Source organism: Vanellus vanellus (genome assembly GCF_965231255.1).
Source record: "Vanellus vanellus genome assembly, chromosome: 1".
NCBI lineage: Eukaryota > Metazoa > Chordata > Aves > Charadriiformes > Charadriidae > Vanellus > Vanellus vanellus.
The window spans coordinates 164,978,986-164,993,086 of NC_138905.1; the positions used below are offsets into that span (position 1 = coordinate 164,978,986).

The following is a 14,101-nucleotide window of genomic DNA, read 5'->3' on the forward strand; positions in this document are numbered from 1 at the left end:
CCACCCCAGAGACCACAACAGGGGACACAACCACATTTCCTATGCACCCAAAGGGACTGATCCCATTTGGAATCACACGGAGTCACTCCTTAGCATGAAGACCTTGGGGAAAACTGCTGGGAGGAATCAGTCAATTTCTAGCCAACCGGCCCAGGAAGTGGATACTCTTTTAAAATGCCTCTACACTAGAACAACCCCTTATCTGGGAAGGAGAAGAGAATTGCATTTTATTTCTCACAAGCTTTACAAATGTATTAACAACCAGGCTGCTGGACAAAAAGCGGAATCTTCTATTACCTTCCCATTTGGAAGTCAAGAAGAGGTATCAAATGCTTTGTTTTATACAAGAAGGTGAGGTATATTCCTGCAATCCCACATAAACGGCCCATAATTGGAAAGAGTTTTTAAATCAATCCCTGTCTTTAGCACTTGTGTGTTGGTTGTGGTGGTGCAGAACCTCCTGGGCCATGTTGCAATGTCAGGACCAGTCAACATTGTGTTCTTGTCTTGGTTAATTGCGCAGTGGCTGGGATGATGTGACACTTTCTTATTTTGGTTGCAATCGGGTACTTTCTTGTCCTAGTTACAAGTACAGTGAATTAGGACAATTAGGCACTCCCTAACCATACCTGAAAGTCCTGTTGCCTGGGAAACATACCCTACTTTGGAAGGTACCAGAATTACCTGAAAAGGGTTGTGGCCAAAATAGAAAAACACTGACCAAAGTCAATCATCTCGCGAACCTATAAATAGCGATCCTAAGTGAGACCCTTTGAGCTCTCTGGGATCGCAGCAGGCTGTGACCCAGTATTTCTCCCCGAGAGATTTCATGAGGATATCAAAGAGTAGATTTTGTGAGGATTTCAGAGATCGTCTGATGACAAATGCCAATGAAGGAAAAGAGTAATTCACTACTTTTGGATTTTTCAAGGTTTCAAAGGTCATTTGTTACCAATAATTTACTACTTTTTGTAAAAAGAGAAACATCTTAATTATACAGGTTAACCTCTCCATTTGCTTGTGTGGGTTTGTGTGTGCGATTTAATTTAAACTCCCTTTTAAGTCTTGCTGTTTTCAAATCTTTAACAAAGTTGCTGTGTTGATTATAGCAAATTTTATTAAATCACTCTGATAATTGGCTGATGATTAAGTATTGTTTAAAATCATACAACCTAATCCTGTGTTAATAAATCTTAAATTGCTGCTACTTCAAAGTTGTGAAGGATCCTAAGTCTACATTCACGACACGGGCTAAATCATCCTGCTGCCCACTCAGCAAGCTGATGTTGTGTATCCTGCGCTGGCATCGTGGGGTCTTTGAGAAACTGGGGCACTGACACCTTTAAGTCACTTTTTGGATCTCTGTGTAGCCCATCTACAACTTAATGATGGAAAAATGAGCTAAGTTTCCCAAACGTAATTGTGTTAATAGCCTAATAATCTCAAGAGTTTCAAATAGGGCTAGGGCAATACTAATAAAAGGCTTACGTATGTAGCCAGGTCAGCGTTTGAGCTTGAATACATTGGCATGGCATGTCTCAACCAACTCCAAGAGAAATGCAAACTTCACTAAGAGTAGCAGGCCCCTCACATTCTTCCACCAAAAAGTTACTGTATCTGCAGACAACTGCATAGTCCAATTCTAATGCTTCCTGTCCAAAGAACTCCACAGTACAATTCTAGCATTTCCATTCAAAATTGTATTTAAAATCAAATGGGGCGTAAGGATTAGAAGTTCATGCTTGTGATTTTAGAAGAGAAGGAAGAACAAAAACTTTTAATTCAGAATTGTTGCTTGTTGCATTCAACCTGCTAGAACTGAGAAAACTTTTCCTAATCACAATAAAATAATTTCTGATCTCATGAAATGGGTGTAACAGGGATGTAACTGGCATCGGACTGAGATGTATCACGAAGCACGCTTTATAGGGTACAATGGATTGCCACAAACCTTCGGATCACTCATCCTAAGAAGTACAGGTCCTCTTTTATTTCCTTTCATCTTTAATCAACTTCAGTACAAAGACCAAACTTCAGTCCAATCACTCACTACTTTTCATCATATATCTTTGACACTATCTTGTCAACATGTTACAATTACTCCCTATTGATTTTTGTTGTTGTTTGTTTTTAATATCGGGGAAAGCGGGGAAAGCTTAGCTGGCAATGCTGTTTTTCTTCCTTTTGCTCTTTCTTTTCTTCAAACAAGATTTGCTCACTGTTGGATCCATGTGAATCATTTTTCTCCTCGTCCGTAGTTTGGCTATTTTCATGAGCACTGTGTTACTGCTAATTTCATTTAATAATCTAGATATCAAGCAAGTTCTTTTCAGCAGATTTCAGCTGAAAATATGGCTGCGTGTATCTAATTAGAATTACATAGAAATATTCATAAGATATTTGAATGGTTTATTGAAGTACTTCTCATTATTTCAGTCAGGCTCTTAGATGCTAAGATCTCAGATCATTGCTTTTGTAGCACAATATGATATAAAAATGGAAATACTGCATCAGCCATACTCAATTGGGATTTTATGTTGTAGAAGGTCAGTTTGAGAATACTTGCTTATATCAACCAAAAATCTAGTCTAATACTAACCTCCTAAAGGTAAAAATAGATATCTTTTTAACAATTCATAGCATCCCAGATGACTAAAAGGTAGAAGACCTGGTTTGAGTACTACAGCTTTGTACTGGTGTCTTTGACTTGGTACTTGAATTATACCAAAATAAAAGTAAAATACTACAGCCAGTTAGACAGCTGCAAGATTCCCAAAATTCTGGGGTAGTAAATCTCAAGAATATCATGTGATAAAGCATCATAAAATTAATTTTAATTTTTTCATATCCGATAAAATATTTTTCTAGACAATATATAATTTATGGTTCAATATGCTCATTAAAGCATTAGAAACAATTTTAAGGCTGTATAATTGAACCTTAGAAAAGTTTTATAATGTGAAAAAGGAAACTGCACATTTAATCTCTGATACAAACTGTGCAGCATTAAGCACTCACCCCACTGCAACTCAGAGGAGCCACCTTTTTTTTTTTTCTAAAAGAAGAGGAACATTTAGCCATTGTTCTTGTCTAACTGAGAAGTCCTTTTCCATTATCTATGGATTTGAAATCATGAGAAATACAGCAATTGTATTTCTTTCCAACACCTATTAAAATTTAAGGCATTTTTCATACTTATTTGGTCATCTCAGTATGTGTTTTGGTATATGTATAGTTTTGGAAGGTGGACAAATATTGCTCCTCCATTTTACAGATGAAAAAATGAAACATCACAAGCAAATTTTAAAAGCATTTAGATGGATAAACCCCTAAAAGTTATGCACTAGACTTTTTCAACGCGGCTCATAAGTATGCCTCTCACCTGTGATTTGACTAAGTTATCATAACATGCAATTCCGAAACTGGCTGTGGGAAAGTATGGACTGTAAGTCTCAAAATGATTAACCTAGGGGGTTGTACATCAACTAATAAATCATTGTTGGAGAGATGAATTGTGGAATTTCACAATTTCCCCACATAAGTCAAGGGCAAAAAAACCACAAGGACAAAATGTTCAGATGTTTACATGCATGAGACTGAACCTCTATTTACAGAGGAAAAGATTAGCTTCTCCTATTTTTAGGAAAATTACTTATCAGATTATCTGAATACAGAAAATCTAAATTTAGAAAACTACTTGAAAAGCTGCAGTCACAAGGATTTTTTTTGTAAAGCTATTTTTAAATCTCTTGAATCACTTGAGTCATGCTTTAAAGCAAATCTTTTTTTTACAATTTAAGTTTTTAAAAAATAAAATATTTGAAAGCTCAGATGTAAATATTAAAGGGTTCTTCTTAAATCCCATTTTACCTGTTAGAGGCATAATTAATTTCAAACAAACTGGGTGGAAAAATGTTGTTTGATTATAAATATGATTAAAAAGAGAATTTCTTAGACTGAAAATAATGCAAGCTGAGAAAATACTTCAGGATACGGGGGGTGACATCCCATGAGATATTATTGAGCTGCTTGCAAATTTTCTGGAAAAAATATTTATCTTTCTAATCTGTTATTAGAATAAGCCCACATTAAATAGAATTTGAGGTATAGTTTCCATCTGCTATTTTCCCAGCATTTCAAAGGCAAAGCTAAGGTGAAAAATCTTGGAAATAATTTCTTCCTTACAATCCCAGGAGATGAGAAGTTTTCTGTTGCACAGAAATAAGGAAGGAATCTCACAGCTGTTAGGCTTTTTCAAATCCCACCATCTCTTCTGGAACATAAGCCCTAAGACATTCTCTTAATGAAAAGTAGTTCCTCTGCTTTCTTTCCAGAGAAAAAAAAAAACAGTGCACCTCACTTAAAAGGGAGCATGCTTATTTCTTCCAACCTTGAGTAGAAATGTCTATGGCCTCCACATAAGAGGGCCCTGTTTTAAGAAGAAAGTATGTGTTAAATTCTTCAGGGCTGAAAATAGAATAGGACATGACTGTAAGCAACAGAGTCAGAAAACCCCTGAACCTACCTACTTCAAATAATTTGGGGAGCAAAAAGAAAATCCATAAAGTCCAGCACCTTTGAAGAGGTCCTTAGTATGATGTGCTGGACAAGACACAGATATCAAAATCTGACCTATGTTCCCTTACAAAACAGATTAATTTCAACCTAAAAACAGGCATCTGAAAAAGATGCTTATTATTTTCTCTTGTGGTGCTATAACGCAAATACCTCCATGTGTATGTTTAAAGTTAAGAAAGATCAATCCACTTTTTTTCCAACTAGAAAAGCAAGAGGATGTTACTGAGCAATGATGTGCAGTTGCCTTGCAAAACAGTCAGAAAAAGAGCCGAGTTGAAAGAGGCATTAAGAAAGAATGGTGAGGAAAAATGCCAGATTAGTCTCTGCATAATCAAGGAAAAGTGCCTTTGGGCTCACTAGGAGGAAAAAAAAAATCATTGCAGAGGAGTAGGTTTAGTATTGCCCATACAGAAATCAGAAATAGGAGGGGAGGTCCTTGATAATCTGGAAATCAAATCCTCAGATAAGCATGAGAGAACTCTGAGAAAGGGTTGAGACAGAAAAAGGGAAGAGCTGCCACTGCAGGAGATTATGATCAAATCGAGCAGTTAGACATGTTGTGCAGCAGTGTCTGGATAAGAAAATGATGTGGAGAATGGTCAGTCAGTCCTACTTACACCCTCAAGAAGCTTGAAATGCAGACTGCAAACCTGAGAGCAGTCTTCCTGACTGCCTGTCTGTGATTCACAGTGCAAAACGGAAAAGTGCCTGAGAAGAAAATCAGTTCTCTCAAATAGAGAGCGAAAGCCGCGAAACCCTTCTGAGCACTCGTAAGTACTCACAAGTACAAGTAAGCCTTGTTTGGTGTTCACTGACCTGTGAATTGTTTTACTGACTTTAAAAGGGCATGAAGCTCATAATGGTGCGGAGGGCTGTGGGATGTCTTAGTTGTGCGGTGTCAGCAAGAACACGCTAACCCTGATGAGAAAGAAATAAAGGCATACATAATATTGGCAGTCTTCGTCGATGATAAGTTATGCAGTAATTTGAGGTGACAAGTGACAACAGATTGACCCAACATGTTCCAGCTCCTTCCTGCTTTAAGAAACATGGATGGAGTCATGATGTAAAAGACACTTTATAGTAAGGTGATCGCTATCTGAATTTGTTGATAATGGCAATCTCCTAGACACAGCAAATAAGGATATGCAGATTCCGTGCCTCCCTGCATGACTGATGAATTGTCTGGGCTGCATATCAGCAGCAACTAAAAGGTGGGGACTGGGTGGACTGGGACTTAAAGGAGAGTATTCTACTAGAGAGGAATAAAATTGTAGGGATAGCAAAGCAGCTAAGTCCAAGGTTGATAGCTTTGTCTACTTGGAAAGCTTCATCATCTTCCCACATTGAACATTTTTCAAATGGGTTCAAAGGGTAAACTGCCCTGGGCTCTCTGGAAAAAAAGGCAATGGGATTTCCATAAAAACAAAACATGACTTTTCAAGTTCCCATATTCTCGATGCTTCTCCAAGAAATTCAAAAGGCCAAATAATAAAGAGTTTTGAAATGTTTTTTGAAAATCTGATAGCACAAGCTGTCACACCTTGTCAGAGACAAGATGGGTACAAAAATGCAGTCACTACTTCTGCAAGGAATGCAAAGCCTGCTTTAAAGACCGAGTATTTGCTGAAGACCCTCCAGCCCAGGAGAAAGAAAGATGTTGGTTATCTGGGACACAACAGAATATAATGGTTTGCTTATGCTCCCGTTGCGTTTCATTGTATGGATGAAGCACAAGATGGAGCACAATAGACAGGACAGTAAAACGAAGCCTGTGTGGATCATGTGCAAGTACAGAGATGGAAAGGGAACATCTTAAATTATTTTCCTGACTTCTAAAGTGAAGAAGGGTGTCAGATCTTTAAGGTGTTCCAGCAAGGGTCTAGTCAGGTACATTGCTGGGTTCTAATAATCAACCACGGGCTACTCAATACGATACACAATGCTCGGTAATATATTCAGGGTAGCACGGAAGCAGAGGGATGCTTTATAAATAGCTCACCATCTATTTATAGGATCCATAAATGCCCACTGCATTATGTGGGCCCAAATCATGTGAGATCACCTTATAGCTCCATGTTAACATTTCCTCTTTTATGGTCTTTCAAATGCTCTTGTTAGATTTTCACAAAGCTACTTATAAATATAAATACCATATATAAAATATTTAACAGATGCTCAAGTGCACCTTGGGATGATGACTATGGTCTGGAATGACCTGTTTATGGGATGTGTGCCTGCATTTCTGCTGAGTATTGCACTTGCAGCTTTTGGAACTGCATAGCAGAAAGTAAATTTGCATCTTCATCCCATCGTTTAAGCATTCTTTTCTTTTATTTTCTTTTAAATCCCTTCCTGACAACTACAGACACAAAACCTAACAACAGAGGGGTCCTCACCAGTGCCTGCATGCCCTACTTCCAAGTCACTATAAGAGAAACATCGGAAGGTGATTAAATTGAGAATAGTTAGGGGAATTAATGTCTCTACAGCAAGAGTAGGGATTCTTCTCAGTGTTTTGTCTCCGAGTTGTGCACTAAAGAAAAACATGGTAATACTAGCAATACTAGCAATGGGCAATGGGCAATACTAGCACTGCATGAGTATATGCTATGAAGTCAAGTATATAATTTCCCTCAGAATGTTTTATTGGATCGTATTAAAACAAACTAGTCCTGTGTAAAAGATCCAACTTTCTTCCTCCTTCACACTCACGTCCACATAAACACACAAAACCTAAAATTGTGTACATACACAGTAAAATCAGAGGCATTGACTTGTTCCCTGATAGTTAACAGAAGGGTCAACTGCAGCATCAAAATGCCTCTATTATACCTAGAGTTATAAAATTATAGTTTAGGTACTATAATTTTTGGAAAGTGTTCTGATGGGAAGTAAGGACATTGTAGCATTGGTTTGAAATAAGCAAGTACCCAGTGCAAGAAAATTAGTTGACTTTAAGCTGGTTATTTGTTCTCACTTGCAGGAAGCAGATCAAAACCTACACTACAAAAATATATCTGATAGTCAGATTCGCCTTTTGCTTTTATGTAGAGATAGACTAAATGTGAAGTTTACTATTAAATCTTCATTTAATCTACCATGAATTTGATGTTGATGTACAAAACAGAAGCAGAGTCTACAATCATATGAAAACATTCCTTTTAATATTTTGTTCCTCATAAATTCTCAGCAGGTAAGCTGTTGCTTAAATTTGTTTTCTTTATCCAAAACTGAGCAAGAAAATGCATTCTGTGTTGGACTGACTAGGTCCTAAAAGGCAGCAGATCTGTAAATGTGAAAATAAAGAAGATATTAAACTGGGAAAAAATATAACCTAAGATTATTTTCTTTTGCTCAGATATTTTGCCATAGTAATTTAGAATCAAACAATTTCAATTATCACTACAAAATGCTGTAATTGCCTTGGTTTACAGTTCTCACTTTGTCATGTGCAGAAATCACTCATTTATGTGTTATGGTTTAGATCTGTCAACAGCCCATGAAAGCACTGATCCTGTATCATCCCTGGTGGGATGGAAGTGCTCTGCAGTATGCACTGAAGCCCCTGTCCCAGATGCACACTTTCCAGCCGTTGGCTAAGATCAAGTGCATCATCTTTTCTTATCACTTTAATATCTGATACATCCTCAGCTTGAAGCTTTTATATTAAATGTATTTGGAGGGCATGGGAAGGAATAAACGCTTCCTCCATCCACTCCATGCATCAAACCGAAACTGCAGCGCTTCCAAGTACCATGGCCACATCATGACTGTGTGTCAGGATGTGATGATACCTGTGCATAAAACCACTCTGTGTGATTTGGCCTTTTTTTTTTTAGGTGGAACCTGGATCCGTGGTGCTTCCACAGATCTTCTAGTGATGTAATCAATGGCCACAATGACACCCCCTCTGCTGAGCCTATGTACTCCATGGGGCCGATGCAGCCGATGCAGCTGTGCTCTTCATGGAGGACTCCTGAAATTTTGGGTCAGAGACACAGTGTATATGGGGAGGGCTTGTAACACTCTTCCCTTGTTCCTGCTGATGTCACTCTTCCCAACAGACTTTCGTAGACTTTCCAAAAGAAGTTAGAACAGACTTAACTGTGCTGTGGACTCAATTGGTCCTGAATACACCTGCAGCCAGATCAGGGTAAGGAATTTTGTATTTCTCCCCCAGCATGCCATGTTCTCTAACCAAGTGAAAGATGTTCTGTGGCTTGTTAAATAAGACAACCTTGCTAAATGGCTAGATGGCAAAACCCTCATTCATGTTGAAACTGAAAGGACCACATAGAATGGACTGAATGACAATTTCACCCGTGTCTCCACGTGGCAGATGACTGAATTTACTGCCAGCTAAGTCAGAAAATCCAGTAAAAGCAAAATACAGCACTGTATAATGACTACCTGGCAGTAAATTTGTATTTAAGCTATTTCATTGCCATTTGTCTTTATCTGATTAAGCCACTTGATTCATAAAACATGCTGGCATACAATTTATATACAGCAATATAATCCACCTAGTGGTCTGGTTTCCAGAACCACAAGGATAAACATGCTCAAACCATAAAGGCACTCTCCATGCCAGATATCCATTTATAATGCCTGCTGAAAGATGTCTCATCATTACCATCTCCGGTATGGATGAACTGTCAGCTACACTACCACAACCTCTTTCCAAACCTTTTAAAAGTAAGGAAAGTCTCAGTCATGTCCAAAACACAAAGGTATTTCACAAATTGGGAGATATAACCTCATCAATGCAGTAATATCATTCACCTTCAGTGAAGAAGACAACAGGTATATTACTGCGAAGTTAGCACTACTGTAGACCTTTGACGGAGAGGCCAAATTTTCCAGTGGACATGAGAAATGCCACAAGCTTGATAGTGCCCTTTGTATGTAAAGGTGGATATTGGAACAGATTCCGAACCTGATAACTTTGGTGCAGGTACCACAAACCATCATAAAAAAATACAATTTCACTGTGCCTGTCCATTCAGCAAAGAGTGTGTTATTTCTGACGGTACTTCTAGAAATAAATGTCCTAAATAGAATTCTAGTTCCTAAAGATCTATGTCTTATAAGGCTGCTGAAATATTTCTAATGAAAAATTAGAGGGCAGAAGATACCTGGTTTTCTTTCTTAAACAGCAGCAGAGCGAATGGAATAGATGCTGCACTGATAACTACCAAGGTTCAAGTTTTTATTTACATGGGCAAGGGCAGCGAGGTCGAAAGCTGGGCAAGGTCTGCTGGACATCCCATCCACTGCCTGGATGTAAAGGATTGCTTTTAGAGCAAGAGAAAGAGTAAATTTGCTTACGCTTGCTTGATTTTCAGAATCCATACATAAGATACCTTAAATATAACAGCCAATTAAAGCCAACAGCAACTGGATTCTGTAGCACAAGTATCTCTGGCCAAAGAAGCAATCTGGGATTACCTGCTGATTCACCATGTCAGTAAAACACCATTCTATGAATGGCCTCAAAATTAATTCTTGAGGTCAGTTTCAACTGGGTACATCCAGTTTGCTCCTCTTTCATCAAAAGGCAGTTTTCCAATTCACAGAGAGAAAAAAAAATGGTATAAAAATAGTCATTTTTCACTGCCATTGCTTATTTTACATCTCATTTTGACACTACCACTCTGCACCTCAACCCACAGTCCCAGAAACCTACACCACAAACAGCCCACAGACAGATAATCAGATAAAATAAGCTAAGATATTTCAAAATTTTTTTTGATGGACACTCTTCTATCATCTTGAAGGACCTTAAATAAGGGAAATTAAAAAAGAAACAGACTAAAGGAAAAGAGACGTGAACATCAACAGTTTTTAGAGCTTATAAAACAATACTTCTAACATGAAGTTTTCCATGCTAGCAAACCTTCCAGAATAAAGTTTATAGGTAAGGAATGTTTGCTATCATTTGAAAGGGTAAACTTTCTTTCAAACTTAGTCTAGCAGGTGTAAAATTGGTTTCTAGTTGCAACTAATCATAGAATCATTTTGGTTGGAAAAGACCCTTGAGATCACAGACACCAACCCTAAACTTAACACTGCTAAGTCCACCATGAAACCATGTCCCTAAGCACCACAGCTACACATCTTTTAAAGACCTCCAGGGGTGGTGACTCAACCACTCCCCTGGGCAGCCTGTTCCAGTGCTTGATCACCCTTTCAGTGAAGAAATTTTCCCTAATATCCAATCTAAACCTCCCCTGGCACAACTTGAGGCTGTTTCCTCTCATTCTATCACTTGTTACTTGGACAAAGACACCAACACCCACCTCACTGCAATCTTGTTTCAGGTAGTTGTAGGGAGCGATAAGGTCTCCCCTTAGTCCATAGGGAAACTTTCCCTCATTGCATCCATTTAGTTTTTGCAGCATCCCTCCCCATCTTCCACAGTGTCTCCCATCTCTCTGTTCCCCCAGTGTTGGAAGCTTTTTGCCCTGAGCATGCTCACGTGCTTTTGTGCATCCAGAGCAGCCAGAATGGAGGAACACAACATACAATGCCCAGGAAAAAGTCAAAATCAAAAGACACTGTGTCATCTGCCACAGAACTTTGCATGTGCTCATCATGGGGCCTGGTCCTTAGGTCACAGAATTAACCTGAAAATATTCAGCACTTGAAGCACCTTTTGTAAGTGGGATGGTCTGAACAGTGGTTATGTTGAGCCATACCCCATAACACTTCGTTCACTGTGGGTATGGTCCTGTGATTCCAGTAGGTGAATGGACCATTCCTACCATCAGTTTTGAGCTAGACAGACATCTCTGATCTCACTGAAGTATATAAAACTACAATTTAGGCGTGAACATCTGATATAGTTATTTGGAACCCTTTTAGAGATAATGGAGAGAAACACACACAGGGCTTAGTCCATCTTAGAGTAAAGTAGGCATATGTATCTCAGTTTTTAGTTAGAACAATCAGGAAATTATTATAAAACACACAAATGAAAAAGCTTGGAGTTGTTTTAATGTCGACACTAAACACCATATATATATTTGCCTTCATTTTTCCTGTATTATTCTCTGGAGTCCCCAACAGAAGGACATGGACCTGCTGGAGCGGGTCCAGAGGAGAGCCATGATGATGATCCGAGGGATGGAACACCTCTCCTATGAGGAGAGACTGAAAGAGTTGGGGCTGTTCAGCCTGGAGAAGAGAAGGCTCCGGGGAGACCTTATTGTGGCCTTCCAGTACCTAAAGGTACCTACAGGAGAGCTGGGGAAGGACTTTTTACAAGGGCATGTAGTGATAGGATGAGGGGGAATGGCCTTAAACTGGAAGATGGCAGGTTCAGTTTGAACATTAGGAAGAAGTTTTTCACTTTGAGGGTGGTAAGGCACTGGAACAGGTTGCCCAGAGGGTAACCTGTTGAGGCCCCATCCCTGGAGGTGTTCAAGGCCAGGCTGGACGTGGCCTTGGGCAACCTGGTCTAGTGGGAGGTGTCCCTGCCTATGGCAGGGGTGTTGGAACTCGATGATCTTCAAGATCCCTTCCAACCTAAACGATTCTATGATTCTATGTGCCAAAACACCAGAGTTGATCCTGCTGTTCTTCTGTCCATTGGCTACAACTGCATGTACGAACCCCAAAGGCAGCTTTGGCAAATAACATTAGAATAACAAAGTACAAAATAATGCCGCAGAAATATTCCCTTGTAGAAAATGATTCCTGGAAGCAGGAGCTTCTACTATAATCAGCCCTTGACAACCCATGTTCCCATTTCCCCTTCTACCCACCATGCTTCTGACTGGCTGAGTGAACACACAAAATGGTGACATCAGTGGCACTGCTGCTGCTAAAGACTGGATGAAAAGAACAGTTGGACACCTGTTATGATGAGGAAAAGTTAAATAAATAAATAAATAAATAAATAAATAAATAAGACTCGACAAAGAGAAACACATTGAGCCAAGACAGAATCTCGAAGCACAGAAAGCAGCCTGCCTCTCTTTCTTTCTCTCTCTCAAACCCTACAATTGTCAAGGGCACTGAAAGACAACTTGAACCAGAAATAACTTCACTATAGCTGAATTTTGTCATTCAGAGGAAAAGCATTAACAAAACACTTTATATACTATCTCTCCAATTTACATGCATATATTCCCTCTGTAATAGTTGAAAATAGATGTGAAAATTTTAACATGACTACTTATGAACATAGGTGCACAAGAGAGACAAGAAATTTTTTTAATCTTCTGTTTTTAACATAATGATCTTGCTATATTATCATTTAATGGCTAATCACGATACTGAACTAGCAAGCAAACCCCTTATGCACTGCATTTTATTTGTTTATATTTTGAATATCTGATTAGTAAGTGGCAACTAGAGATGGTTATTACAGGAAGCTATTACGTTACTTACTCATCTAATACACTGACTTTCTATGTCTCTCTCTCTCTTCAGGAAATTTTTCAAATGAGAATAACATTTGCAGGAGAAAAGTCCACATAATTGACAAAATAACACTTGGCTATCTCACCAAGAGTATAGTACACTCTTGCAGAAGGCTGTGTTTGTTTCACACATTACATTTACTGTCTTTTATGTTCTGTGAATTATATGGTTTTATTTTTCTTTTATTTAAAAATAATGCAAAAATACAGCATACAAGACAAAAAAGAGGCCATGGAGATGAAGCTTCCATAAATATGGTGGGATACAATGAGGATCAGATTAAACTCTACCAATTGATTTTACTTATTACTCTGATCCAAAACAAAAATTTGGTTTTACTCCCTTTATTTGGTTAATTGGAATGTGTGTCTCACATGAACTTTTCCTGAAACTTGAATTTCACTGAGTTTTGATTTTTTCCTCAATACATTATTACTTATTTAAGATTCTTGTCCTGAGCAAAACTGTTTACACCGCACTATGTATTATACAAGCACAAAATTAGACGCTTCTATGTTCTAAAACAGAAACATAACCCTGCATTTTAAATATGAATTCTGCACATTTTTACATATCATTTTTCAGACAATAACATTATAATGACAACCAGTTATATTTTCTTAAATGTTGCATCTTCAAATCTGTGTAATTTGACAAAGTGTGGGGCTTGGTCCACAAGACAAATTAAATCTGAATTAATGATAACTTTTTATTAGTCACAAATTTGCCAAATAGATCTGATTCAGAATCAAGAGAATCAAGGATACAATAGGGAAACAATGTAATTTTGATTCTTCAGTGAATGTTGGTGTCATTTTATAGATGCTTGAGCTTTCCTAATAGATTTCGGTAGCAAAGCCCTTGCTGTTGTATCTTAAGTCCCAATAAAGTACTTATTAACTTCTTGTAGGTCCTAATTAAGTTACTTCCTTTAGTATGAGCCGTAACTTTAGAGTCTAATTCTAGAAATAGTGAAAAAAAAAACTTTTAAACCACTCATGAAGAGCAGGAAAACCCTTCAAACATTGATTTTTTTGGATGAAATTTAGAGAAATTTTGATCGGAATATCTTCAGAGGTTTCAAGACATGTTT

General features: G+C 38.1%; 1 protein-coding gene across 1 annotated transcript in view; it reads right to left on the minus strand.

Annotated features, from left to right (window-relative positions):
* GPC6 (glypican 6) overlaps nt 1-14,101 on the minus strand; it is a gene marked incomplete at both ends in the record, with an annotated part of 788,000 nt that overhangs the window by 212,610 nt on the left and 561,289 nt on the right. The gene's annotated exons all lie outside the window — the stretch shown is intronic.